The following is a 14,253-nucleotide window of genomic DNA, read 5'->3' on the forward strand; positions in this document are numbered from 1 at the left end:
TGAAAGATGACAGACATTAAGTAGATGTAAGAGTGAAGGTGTGAAGAAGCGAGCAGGTATGAGGAGCATGGTACAAGGCAGGAAGGAGTATATCATAGAGAGGAGAAACTCTGCGAAGGTCCCATGCTGTTGGAATGAGGGGAGAAGCCAAGATAACACTGGTGAGGGGCACCTGGGTGACTCAGTCATTTAATCGTCTGCCTTCAGCTCAGATCATGGTCCCAGAGTCCTGGGATCTTGCTTAGCAGGGAGCCTGCTTCTCCCTCTGCTTACTGTCCCCACCGCACCTCCCCCCCAAAAAAAGACAACCCTGGTGAGGGAAGCAGGGTTCACATCTTAGAGGGCCTTCAGACCATGTTATGGGTTTTGTCCTTTTCAGAGAATGAGGAATCCATTGAAGATTAACCTCAGTGAATTTTGTTAGTGAGTGAGTTGCAGCCTATGGATCAAATCCAGCCCACCACCTGTTTTTGTAAATAAAGTTTTATTGGAACATAGCCTTGCTCTTTTTTTTTTTTCCTACTATCTGTGGCTGCTTTCACACTGTAATGGCAGAAGGGGATATTTGCAACAGACATTGTATGGGATGCGAAGCCTAAAATATGTTTTCTTTACAGAAAATGATCCTTGGAATAGATCTTGGAATAGATGAACAATGCAGAGAACTGTTCATGCTTTTATGCTAGCACCTGTTGTGCTAGGATCATCTGATTACCTATTGGATTTCCCCATTATTATACTGTGAGCTCATTTTGGAACAGGGACACTATTCAATTCATCTTAGTTTCTCTAATTTCTAATACATTATTGGTACAATGAACAATTCATTGGTTGAATCAATTCTGCTCATTTACCTCATAGATCATCTAGACCAGTAGCTGCTAAATGGACTGATTTGAAAACTAAGTTCAAGGGATTCTGTGGGACCTTCCCCCAAACACTCAATAAGTTATTATCCATATTGGGTATCAAATCCTGATCTCTTGATTAGCATTCTTGACATCTCTGTTCTTCCTTTGACTCAGCTGACCAAATAATTTGAGTTTCACTAGAACCAGGAAATTGGAGATATGTATCTACTTATAGAGTCATACTTTGAGAGCCACGATGACTCATTTATGAGGAAAATGTGCCCAGGAGCTTTGTCTAAATTTGAGTTATCATCCTTTCTATAGAGCAGAGGTTTGTGTGTTATCTTAGCAAGCTGAGCTCGATGAAATAGCCTGGAGAGCTCTGTGGATTCTGCGAGGGCTCCTACATGGAGGTCAGAGGTGCAGAAGGCTCCGTATTGCTGTTCCATATGCCTGTTTGCCCTTCCTATTAGAAGGCTGGAAATATAATTAGGAGACAAGCACCACAGATGCTGCAGTTTACAATAACCAGAAGAAACCACCGAAATGGGTAAGACATGAAAGGATAATTTTGCTTATACAAAATAGCAGACTGCAAACTAAAACCAAGAAAAACAAACAGGCAGATGGAAAGAGTGGGGAAGGCATTGGCACAGCTGTGAGCGGGATTTAGACACCCAGATGCAACATAATTTGGGGGGATGGGTGAGAGAGGAAGAGAATCTGAGAAAAAAAAAAAAACCCGAGATACTAAAAAGATCCTGGAGAATACTGACTTCCCATCTCTCCACCTGCAGGTTAGACTTTTTCACATCCCCCCCTTGCACCCTGGGTGCTGAAAGTCATTTCCTCGGGGACAGGAGGAGAGGACCCAAGGGCAGAAAAGATAAACAGGCGTCTTTCCTAACAGAGAAGGCAGGGCAGTAAAATCCGCAGCTATGATTGCAGTGGAAGAAGAAAGACATAGCCATTACCCAGAAGAGGGTGAAGGGTAGTGTTTGGTTTTATTATTAGCAGCGTTATTTAGATAACAACACATACGCATGGCTCCCTTTCCAGATAGAGTCCGGGCGCCGGGAGAGGCAAGAAAGGAAGAACCCCTGTGCTCAGTTTCGACAGATGCCTTAACCCCTGTCATGGAAACTGCAAACATCATCGTGGTTAGTCCCCCTCCCCCAACATCAACAAAATAACTCAGTAATGTATTGTCTTCTCTGTTGTTAGGGGTTAGGCGACTGAAGGTCAATGTGTAGGAAGTAAGATTTAAACCTAGAACTTTCTGATCATCTACAGTGTCTTCTCCTACCACTGACAGGCAAACACAAATCGAAGTCATCAGCAGAGGCGCTTCTGTTATGTCAAACCAACTGGGACACCCTAAGGGAGTGACGGTGGGTCCTTTAATGAATGGTGCTGCATCAGAGAAGGTTCCACTGCCTGAGCAGAGACACGGCAGCACGTGCTCTGCCCGGACGGACGGTCTGAGTCCTGTCATTTCATTTCTTTCCAAATGCTCATCATTTTCCTATTTTTTCCTTTCTGGCACAGTTGGCTCTTTATGCTTTTAACTCCCACTGTACTGTGAGCCCTGGAGAACAAAAGTTGGACATCATTCATCCTTATATCCCCAGACCCAGGAAAAAACCCTGCTCCTCCTTCAGACTGCTACCTGGACCAGCCTTAGGGGCCCCACAGCCACGGGTGTCAGCATGCAGCACAGGGGGTCTCCACAGAGCAGGTGGCCAGTGAGGGGTGACAAAGCCACGGCTCTCCTCAGCCAGTCAGCTTCCAAGAAGTTCCCCATCTCAACTGACCTCTTCCTCCTCTGGGTTCTCAGAACACTCTACTTGATGCTCCCCCCTTCTCCATCTGTTCCTTGACACACTCTCATCCCAGTCCCAGAGGCTAGCTGGCATGCATCCCTAGAGCTGTTTATGGCCATGCTGGTTTCCCCTCGGGTTCCTTGAAATGGCCTGATCAAGTGACGTGGCTACGTATTTTGAACAAAATAATGTGATTCTTTTCTAAAGATGACCTTACTTCGTGACTTACAAATCTTTTACATGTCATCAATGCTCAGTGATGTCTTCACTGTTGATTCCTTTATCCCCTCCCTGAAACTACAGGAGCAGCACCGTGCTGGGTTCCTTGGTCCAAACTATGAACTGTTTCCTGATGGCAGTGGGGCCGGCCTCTCTGCCTGCTGCCACAGGAAATGGGGCAGAGTTCCCACATCTTGGAGGATACATCTCTTCATGGGAAGAGAAAAACTGTAGTTCTGCATTCCAGCTCCTGGGCTGTTCACACCAGCTATTTTGGGGAAGGGGGAAGCCAGTCTCACAACACTTTCCCCAGAGAAAAGATGCCAATGTCAATGTCAGCCATTAGGAAACGTCATTAAGGCAGATGAGAAACGGGCTGTGGACATTTTTATGAGCCCAGAATACTCTGGTTGGAGATTTTATGGAGACCACAGGAAACCAGAGAGACAATGACATTCATACCCTTTTTTAGAGACTGGTAAGGAGCAATTTGTGTGTGTGTGTGTGTGTGTGTGCTCAACAGAGTGTGTTTCTGAAAGGGAAAGCTACTGTTGGAGGCCGTGTCAAAGCAAGCCTTATTCAGAGAACTTGTGGATCCCTTACTGATAGAATGCTCCAGGCTAAGTAGCTCAGGGCCCAAATCCTTCCAGGACTGCCAAGAAAATTCTGCCTTTTGATTCCAGGATACTCTGGAATGCTGTTCTACATAAGTCTCTATGGTTGCAACAGTCTACCTGTAATTTCTATATATTCATTTTCTTCTTTTTTTCACATGACAAAATGAAGCTCAGAAAGGTTGAAGAACTTAGACAAACAGAAATGGTCAGCGGTGGAATCAGAACCTGAAGGTGTATTTTCTCTGTTACCATGTTGTCTCTTCACCCGGGCCCAGAGGTGCATATTTAGGCAGGGAAAAGGAAAAAGCCTGTGCCTGTAGAATTGTCCCCAGACAAAGTCTCCTGGGGTCTTAATTTAGGTCTAGCAGCTGGGCAGAGATATTTTTCTCTGTAGATCAGCAGCTGTGCCTTGCATGTATTGATCCACACAAGGAAACAGGAGTGAGGTGTGCAGATTCCGGCAGTTTGCCTTCTGCCTTTCCAGTATTGCAACTGTGTGTTTTCCTGGAGTCCTACAGGAGGGAAGGGACAGATTATCCAGAATATTCCTGAAATGCAGAGCTTTCCTATTCATACTGACATCTTGTGGCAGTCCGGTATTACTGCAGCCTGCGTTGCCTGGTGAATTGAACGTTCAGTTTTACCAAGATTGATTTTCCTCTTCCATGCAGTAATTGGACCAGAAGCTACTAAACCCCTGGCAGGTGCCATGCACTGTGCTAAGTACTTGGGGACATTCAGACATACTTGTAGAAGAACGGTGGCCGAGACCATTACCGGAAGCTATGATAATAGCACGACCCTGATAGGTAGAACTACAAAGAATCAGCGAGCACCTGTCCTGCGGGTCCTGCGGGTTACCAGGGGCTCAGTACAATCTCTACTATCTGCTCTGCACTTATTTTCCCAGTTAATCTTCGTGAGGACCCTATCTGGTGAGTATTCTCACTCTCAATTCACATTTGGGGAAATTGAATCCACAAGAAGTCACCTAAATCATCCAAATTTAAAAAGCTCGTAAGTTGTGAAGTTAGTTTTCAAACCCCAATTTTCTGTGTCTCAAAGCCAGAGCTACACATTCTGTGAACAGATAGCCGGAGGAGACACAGTGGCTCCAGTGGTGAGGTGGCACTTGAGAGGGCCTTAAAGAATGGCCAACCTTAATCTATGCTATTTAGGCCATGGAAATAAGGGATTATCAGATTTTCCACAGGTCTAGTGGTTAAAGTTGGTTCAATTTAATTCAATTCTCCAATAGCAACAAGAAAAAATAACAAAAATCCCCCCACTGTTAACATCATTGTGTACGTGCTTCAGCTGGTTTTCTTGTGCAAACTTGAATGTGAAGAGTAGCAACAACAGAAAACAATCATACCGTATGCGCTGCTTGGTAATCTGCTTATTTGAGCAAAATTATTGAATTCTAGTGCTGTATACCAAATTATCAGAAACTTAATATCTTAAAACAACACTCATTTCTTTCATGGTTCTACAGGTCAGACGTCTAGGCAGGCTCAACTAAGGGTACCCCAAGGGCAGAGTCAAGGTACCTGTGGGGCTTGGCTCTAGGGCAGAATCCATTTCCAAGCTCATTCGGTTGGCAGAAGTTAGTCCTTTGTAATCTCAGGACTGAGGACTTTGTGGTTTTGCTGGATGCTGACCAGAGACCCCTTCTTATTGCCTAGAGGCTGCTGTCAGGGCCTTGTCAGTGATTCTCCATCTCAGCCATGGAGAACCTCCTTCTCATAGAGTCTGCCCAGCCTCTGAATCTCCCTAATTTCTTCTCCTGCTACTATCTGAAGAAATCCCTCAATATCTAAAGGCTTCTTTTAATTATGTGAGCCCCACCTGGAGGATCTTCCCTAGCTTAAGATCGACTCATAAGTAACCTTAATGACATGGCAAACTTCCTTTTGCCACAAAATGTAAATTGTCACGAAAGTGCCACCTGGGGCCATCTTAGAATTCTGCCTGCCGCATTTAACAGACATTCACTGAGGGTCTGCTACATGCTAGATTCTAGGCTCCAGAGCTACCACAGTGAACAAATTGATAAAGGCTCCTGAAATACACAAGTGTTCTGGAAAGAGAAAACGTTTCTATATCATGGGATATGACTTTGCTTTTTCTTTCTTTTTTTTTTTTTTTTTTTTTTTTTGATGGGACTGTGTAATCCCATTGTATAAATACACTGTAATTTAAGCAAATAATTCCAATATTGGACAATTTAGGTTCTCTTCCAGTTTGCATTTATAAACAACACTGCAATGGACATTCTTTTGCGCTGGTATCAGGTAGATGCCCGGAAGTAGAATTTATGGGTATAATGTATGATTTTGATACATACTATCTAATTGTTTCTTGGAAAGCCCATATCAGCCAACATTCCTGCCAAATTTTTTCATCTTTGTAAATCTTTCTAGAGAGATTGAACATTTTATCGTATATACATTTATTTATAATATTTATAACATTTTGGGTTGTTCCTGTTCAATCCTTTGTGAATTTTTCCACTAGGACTTTTTTCTGCCTTTTTTATCATTTTATTAGATATTTAAATATTTAATGTATTAACTTCACTGTCTTACACACTGCAGATTTTATCTTAACTTACTGTCTTGTCATTTCATTTATGACATTTTTTGATAGGATGGATTTTTTCAATCTAATTTATTCACATCTTCCTTTGTGTCTGCTCTTTTTGGAATAAGAGTAAAGCCTTTCTCACCCCCCTATGTAAGCATGCATGTATATTTTCTTTGAATTTATTTTTCTTATGGAAATTTTTATCTTAGCCCTAAATTAAGAATTTTAGGTTATTTTTTCAAAAGTGTAATCAGGTGCTCTGCCTTTGTCCCACAAATACACCAGACGTGTCAACGTGTCTACAATGTGAACAAATTCTTTGTTCTCTTCTGGACTTCTCAAATAGTTTGGCTGCTCTGGCTCTCCTGATGACCCCCCAATGGACTCGGTTGCTAGAGTTCTATGAGGTTTTGAGCTTGATACGCTAACTCCTCCTTCAGTACTCTTCTTTAAACTAAAAAGTGTTAGAAGCGCAATGAATTAACTTCTTATGTCCCTGTGATCTTCTCTCAGCCCACATCCACACCCCAGTTAAAGATGCCCTAGAGGGACACCTGGGTGGTTCAGTCGGTTACGCATCTGCCTTCAGCTGAGGTCAGGATCCCGGGATCCTGGAATAGGGTCTCACATGGGGCTCCTTGCTCAGCGGAGAGCCTGCTTCTCCTTCTCCCTTTGCCTAATGCTCCCCCTGCTTGCGCTCTCTCATTCACACTCTGACAAAAAATACAGAAAATGTTAAAAAATAAAAGATGACCTAAGAGTATCGTTGATACCTCTTCCTCTCTTTTTCACTTCCTAACCTTCTACCGCCCAACAATTACTTCTACCACACTGATTTCACCCACCATTCTTAAATACATCAACTTCCTCCTCCCCGGCGCCTACGGACTTGGTCCTGATTGTAGTCTTTGCCTAGTCGGCTGAGAAACCTCCTGAACAGTTTAGTTGTCTTCAGGCTCATCCAACCCGTTCTCCACCACAGTCCTGCCGCCATGGCTCATGTGGTCACATCTCTGCCATGTAGCCAGGCTTCAGCTGCTCCCATCACCTGTGCTCTCAGGTAGGAGGTCTTCAGGCTAAAGACCCTACATTCTGCTCCTCCTCTGTCTTCCCAGCTGCACCTCCCCAGGACGTGGCCTCGCCCCTTCATTCCGCCCCACGGCAGGGCTCTATGCCTTACCTTCACCTCGTTCCCTCCTTCTGGGTGCAGTCTTGTGTGCCTGCTGTGCCCTCCCACGGCTTCCCCTGCCTCTCCTGTAAGGCTGAGCCCCGACTTCACCTTCAAGAAGCATTTCGGGACATTTCCCAGGTTTCTTCCCCTCAGATTTCACTTCAGACCCCGCCTCTCGTTTTCCAACTATATGGGAGCGGGTTAGTGGTTTTTATATTCTCACATGATTACTGTTACATCTCCACAGAATATTATCATTTTCCGTGTAGGTGCTTGTTTTTGATCAATATAAATTTCATGAAGGCTCAGGTCACACCTCATGGGTGTATGAATTTACAGCCCCTGGCAGACACTAAGCGTGAAGAAAACCTAATACATAGATAAATAAATAAACTCACTCTCTCCCTGTAAAAACTCTAAAGCTATTTAAGTTTGTGTAACACACCTGCCAAAATTTATCATCTTTGCTCACCCCTCTCTTCGGTTTCCTATCTTCTAAGTTCATACCTTCTGTTTTGATCATAACCTTTAAAACCAACCTGAACTCTGCTTTAAGGGATAGAATGATCCCTTGTTTGGGGGAAATTGTGTCTTATAAGTTAAGCGGAGTTCTCAGGGATTTTCTCGAAAGGCCTTTTTCTCTTCTTGCAAATGTCGGAGCCTCAGGCCTAAAGGAACCAGGACTTTTTCTTTTTCCAGGCTGAGTACCTTTATGACCAAGTTTCCACGTGCCTGCACTTCCCAGAGCCCAGTGGTTGCAGTTCCTGGGACACAAAATAGGAGCTTTCATCCAGAATGTGCTGCCGGGCTCTGTAGACCTCTCTGAAATCAACGTCACATATTATCCAGGTTGCTATGGAAACCAACATGTCAGATCAGCACAAAATCAGATAAAGCCTTGGGAGACGTCACTGATGCTACAACCTCCTTCCCAGTCTCTCTTCTTTTCTGTGCAGACATGTGTGTGTGTGTGTGTGTGTGTGTGTGTGTGTACGCGTGTGCCTGAGTGTGTGTCTGAAGGAGTGCTTAGTGTCAAAGCCACGTTGTCCGTTTTTCACTGAGCGCATGTGCCTTTCTACCCTTCTCAGAGTGGGGACTCCCCAACTTTACTACTGTTGGGGCTTCGTCCCAGAGGCAGCCCAGTCTGTGGGGCCCCACGGAGAGCTTAAATCTTTCCTATCAACATGGGAATGGAGACTGCAGAGAAGAGGTAGTTATGTAAGGAAAATAACCCACCATCCGTCCTGAGGACTAAGCCGCATTCCACAGAAAAGAAAAGAAAAAAAACTGTGGTTGGTGTTTTGCTAATGTCTCTGCTGTTAATACAGGGCTCCAGTCCAGAGCCAGGGAAAACATTTCATTCAGACCTCAGAGGAGGAGGCTCTTATAGAAATCCTTGTTTCGTCTGGGTCAGGGAACCCACCCAGGCAGCCTGCTGGGAAATGTTTCCAGCGCTAGAAATTCCAGCTGGACGCTGTAGTTCCTTTGGCCCCTAGTTCGGAATAAGGTATACTAATGAGAGAAGGTGCTGCTTTATGTCCACTCAGGCTTTCGTTCACTAGGATGGCGAGATGGGCAGAGCCCTGAGTTCCTGAAGGTTCTCAGCTGCTTTGCAGATACCCCGGAGCTGGCGATCTCCAGCAACTTAGGTATTTGGGGCAGCATGCTGATGCACGTGAAGGCTGGCGTTCAGACCCCTTGACGAGGAGATCAGGAGTTCTGAGCACTGCGTGGGTCCGTGTCGCCGTCTTAGGTGTTTCAGACGTATCACTGGAAACTCATTAATCCTCACAACAAGCCTGCATGCCACAGCGTACCCAGGTTTTGCAGATGCAGAAACGGAGAAGCAAAGAGTTGGGGTAGAACGTTCTAGTGAGAAGCAGTACGGGGGGGTTGATCTGAAGCCTCAGAGCATCAAACCGCTTTCCTTTCCACCGATTTCCAATCTTCCCATTAGAACACGCTGGCTATCGCAGAGGCACACACAGTTCTAAGAGCAACCTAGAGTCGCACGCTGTTGCGTTTGCCTAGTCACTACTTTGCATGCATATGTATATATTTCAGAGCACACGCTCACAGACAGCGTTAATCCCTCCAAGGAAACCTGTCTTCTGTACTGGGGGAGCGAAGTGCCCTATTCTGGATGAGTCAGCAGAAAACCATTAGGTTTTGTTTTCCCTCCTCCTTCCCTCCTTCCTTCTCCATAATCCAACAAGTGACTTTGGATCATTTATTCTGTTTGAGTCTCTGTGCTGGGTACAGGACTGAAAAGATAATCTTCCTGTTTGGGACATACCTTTTCACTTTCATTTTGGTAAGTGTGTGTGTGTGTGTGTGTGTGTGTGTGTGTGTGAGTATGTGCGCATGCACGTGCATGGGTGTGCACACAAGCAAGCAAGCAAGCAGGCACACTATGAGTACAGGTGCACATTCTTAATTTGAACATAGTAAAATCCGTCCATCTGTTCTTTATTTTTTGCACCATTTGTCTCGTTTTAAAGAAATCCCTCCCTCATATCCCAATGCCTCTTACTGGCCGTATTCATAAAGTTTTAAAGTTTTGGCAGTCGGATTTACATCTTAATTCCATATGAGGTTGATTTTTCAATCCTGTGAAGTAGGGACCCGATCTCCCTTTCATCTCTTCCTGACGCGGACAAGCCCGCTTCCAGCCGCATGCACTGAATCTGCCATGTTCCTCCCTGATGTGTGAGATCACGGACCAAGTGTCTAGTTCTGGGGCTTTTTATATCTCATCTGGTGCTCCGCTGTCTCGCAGGGTTACTGGTGGTCACAAGCTCCGGCATGTGGCACTGTGTCCTTCCATTATGATTTCAGTTTTGATACACGAGTTATTGAGTAGTGAATTCCAAATACGTGTTTACTTAAAACACATATTTGGTGCTACTGATTTCTAAATTGGGCTGGGATTGGAGATCCCGATAAATATGGTATTGCTATTTAAAACTGGTTGAGGCTTATGATTTGCAAAATTACAGATCAATGCAAAACTTTTGCATTTGCTTGAAAATTATGTGTCTCTTGCAATTGCTGGATTTGGGCTCCATGTTCATTAAGCTCAACCTTGCCAACAGTATATTATTTAAATCCACTTTTTCTATCTTTAGTTCTGTTTGCTTTCAATTACTAACAAGCCTGGATTAAAATTTTCCATTATATTTATATAAGTTCTTTATAGCTCCATCAAGTTTTGCTTACGTGAGAGCACACATGGGCAGTGGAGAAGGGCAAAGGGAGAGGAAGAGAGAGAATCTTAAGTAGGCTCCATGCCCAGGGTGGAGCCTGATGCAGGGCTCGATCCCATGACCCTGAGATCATGACCAGAGCTGAAATCAAGAGTCCAACGCACAGTGGACTGAGCCGCCCAGGTGCCTCAATTTGTATATTTTGAAACCATAGTTATTATCATGCATTTCCATGTAACCTATTACCATTATTTCATTATCTGCACCTTACTAATTTTCTTTTTGTCAAAACGTGCCTTATATGGCACGTACTTTTCTATCCTCACACTTTCAGTCTTATTATATTCTTAAGATCGGATGTGGGTTTTATTAAACGGATTCGCTGATATATTTTTTAAGGCAGTCTGACTGTTGATATGTCCTTTTTCTCATTTAATTTTTTTTTGAATATTTTATTTATTTACTTGACTGAGAGAGAGAGAGAGAGAGGACAAGCACGGGGAATAGCAGAGGTAGGGGGAGAAGGAGACTCCCCGCTGAGCAGGGAGACAGATCTGGGGCTTAATCCCAGGACCCTGGGATCATGACCTGAGCTGAAGGCAGAGGCTTAACTAACTGAGCTACCGAGATGCCCCTAAGGCTGTCCTTCTTTATAGGTGTCAGCATATACATTGTTCTGAAGTCTTATTTCCCTTCCTGTGAGGGTGCAAATATGTCTCTAGGTCTGCCCATTGATGTGTCCATTACCCTGAATTCCAGAAGGCATTTCCAGGGAAAGCTGTGACTTCAGAGCCTTCCTGAACATATATTGGTTTGTCACAGATCTTAGCAGACTTCTATTATTATTATTATTATTATTATTATTTTGCATGTAAAAGAGTATTAGAATTTTCCATTAGTCTGGCTTTCTGGCTGTCTTGCAGCAGGGACGTGTCAGGCTGTTGATCTTTCATTTCACAAATATTTGAGTGCTGACCTTATAGCATCCACTGCTCATGCACTCGTAGGGAGCAAAGATCCCTGCCCTGGCAAAGCGTCTCATGTTGCCTTAATATTTTCATCAGGACAGTAACTAATATAATTAGAATGTTCCAGGAAACTTCCTAAGCATTTTTTATATATTAACGTGAGTATCTTCATAACAACCTAGTGATAATGAGGTTACTGTCACCACACTGTGTAGACCAGGAAATGAAGACCTGGGGGCTGAACTACATACTTACTGATGTCAATGCATGGACACAAGTATGAATGAGCAGAGCAGGCATTCAAGAGAGTCAAACTCAAGACCGTCTGAAACCAAAACCGATTACAGCATGCTGCCCCTAAGAATCCAGTGGCTTGTGATTCTAGCAGAGCTCTTAGGGTGCTCGTTATCTAAGACCGTTGGTTCTGACCCATCTCACTTTATGAAGACCTTTTGGTTAATGAAACTATCCAGAAGGTTCTTTCAGGAACAATACTGTAGACAGAGAAACATTGGGGTGAAATAAGACTTGGTGCAAACCCTTGAGATATAGCTCCTACTCAAGACTTAAAACTTGAGCCCAGGGAAGGCCTCTTAGAAGTAAGAGCACTCATTATGTTTTGGATCAGTGATATATCAAATTATAAAGCATTCGTGAGACATCTTCTCCTAGTGATGGAGATTCTAAGCCCTCCCTCTGTCACTGCTCCTTTCACAAGGATTTCCTTGTTGGTGCTATAGACAGATCTTCTTATCTAGCAAACAGAATTCATTGTAGATTCAGTAAGTGCATAATTTTTTCAACTACATCTATGAATATCTTTTGCCAGAAAGCATAATGCACTAAGCTTTGGGTCCAAACACCTTTTCTTTTTTTTTTTTTTTTAATTTTAAGATTTTATTTATTTATTTGGCAGAGAGAGAGAGAGAGCAAGAGAGAAACCAAGTGAGCACAAGTAGGAGGAGCTGCAGAGGCAGAAGGAGAGGCAGACTCCCCACTGAGCAAGAAACTGGCTGTGGGGCTTGATCCCAGGACCCTGGAATCATGACCTGAGCTGAAGGCACACACTTAAACAAATGAGCCACCCAGGCACCCCTGGGTCCAGGCACCTTTTGACACTCATTCTCCTCCAGTCCTTTTAGACATAGGATGTCCTTGCTGTTGATAGCACACTCAGAACAGATAGAGAATGACATAAAAGTATACATGATGTGTAATACAGCGACGTTTTTGTTTCATCACATGACGCCATGATCTTCGTTATGGTCCCACATGTCAGACATTTCTACAAAGTCCTATCATAGTCCAGTTGGATATAGTATTAAGGGGATCTTTTCAAGGTGGGCTACCCACTGCAAAGGACAAAAAAAAAAAAAAAAGAAAGAAAAAGAAAAAAGAAACAAATGCAATGAAGATTGCAGACTTTTATAGAATAATACCGTTACCACATCATCAATTTTTTCCTGTGCTACTGGTTGTCTATAAGCCTCTAATGAAAAATCAAAACAATGAAGTCAGATAGAAAGCAAACATTCAACATGTTGTTTGAAGCCAGGAAATAGTTTTTATTAACTGCATAGAAAATTAGTACAAAGTGTCAGAGATCATGAGGTCTCATATATATATTGATACTGGGGAAATATTTTTCCTCTTCTGAACAGGTAGGAAGAGAAGCAGGAAAAATTTAGAAGAAAATTTCTAAGGTTTTCAGCTGTATAAATGATCTTCAGAACTCCTCGGATTGTATTTGCTGTAAGAGCCTCCCCCTATCTACCGTGACTCTACTATCAGAGCCACTTTGGTTGCCTAATGAAGACAAAATCCTCTCTCTCCAAAGTATGGTTTCTAGCACTGGCCATATCTTCAGGGATTTGCCACTTATTATTATTATTTTTTTTAAATCTTTCCTCCCTGAAGGACTCAGCCAGTAAACTGGGGACCATGGGAGGGGTTTGTTACAGTCATTTCCTAAATGTTCTGAAGCTTATACCTACAGAATTACCTAAAAATATCCCCCCAGGGCAGCTGGGTGGCTCAGTCAGTTCAGCCTCTGCCTTTTGGCTCAGGTCATGGTCCCACTGTGCTGGGATCGAGTCCCACTTCTGACACCCTGCTCCGCAGGGAGTCTGCTTCTCCCTCTGCCCCTCCCTCCCCCCGGTCTCTCAATCTCCCGTGCTCTCACGCTCTCTTTCTCAAATAAAATCCCTAAACTAACATAGCACCCCAGACTCAGTGAAACTGGTTTCTTATGTCTCCGGCAGGAAGCCTTACAAGAGTCTTGTGCCACAGAAGCCTTTCTCCTACCTCTGAATTCAAAGTACTTGTTTAAGAGGGCAGAGAGGATAACTTCCTCCTTAAATGATCGTTTTGCCAGAATCGAATACAATTTCGCATGGCAGCTGCTCAACAATAATCTGTTGAATAAAGGCACATACGATGCTCACTGCCTATGTCATGCATTTGGCTAGTGGTTTTACTAGTCTCACCTGGTAAATCAATGGGTAATGTGCAACTTCTGTCCTAACTGAGCCAGGCTCAGGCGCTGTTCCAGGAGCTGCTCACGAGGACATTCTCTATAATCATCAGGATTTTAAATATGATGGCCAAGTAGGACCAACTCATATCAGGTGTATCTAATTCAAAACAAACTGGGAAATTCTTTCATTCTGATCTTTGTAAAGCACAGACCTACATGTACTTCATGAACAGAACTATAAAGAATTTCCTACATAGTTGACTGAAGCATAATTATATGCAATACATAAGCATCTCATACAATGAATTCTGCTACTAACTTTTAGCTCCTTTTCAT

At 43.6% G+C, this 14,253-nt stretch overlaps 1 long non-coding RNA gene across 1 annotated transcript; it reads left to right on the forward strand.

The window, feature by feature from the left end:
• The first annotated feature begins 1,174 nt into the window (after window positions 1-1,174).
• On the forward strand, window positions 1,175-8,190 carry LOC309871140. Its single transcript, XR_014315057.1, has 5 exons — window positions 1,175-1,401; window positions 1,911-2,011; window positions 3,680-3,741; window positions 4,182-4,445; window positions 7,967-8,190. It is a non-coding gene; the product is annotated as an uncharacterized lncRNA (long non-coding RNA).
• Window positions 8,191-14,253: the final 6,063 nt, after the last annotated feature.

This window comes from Mustela nivalis (genome assembly GCF_964662115.1).
Source record: "Mustela nivalis genome assembly, chromosome: 8".
NCBI lineage: Eukaryota > Metazoa > Chordata > Mammalia > Carnivora > Mustelidae > Mustela > Mustela nivalis.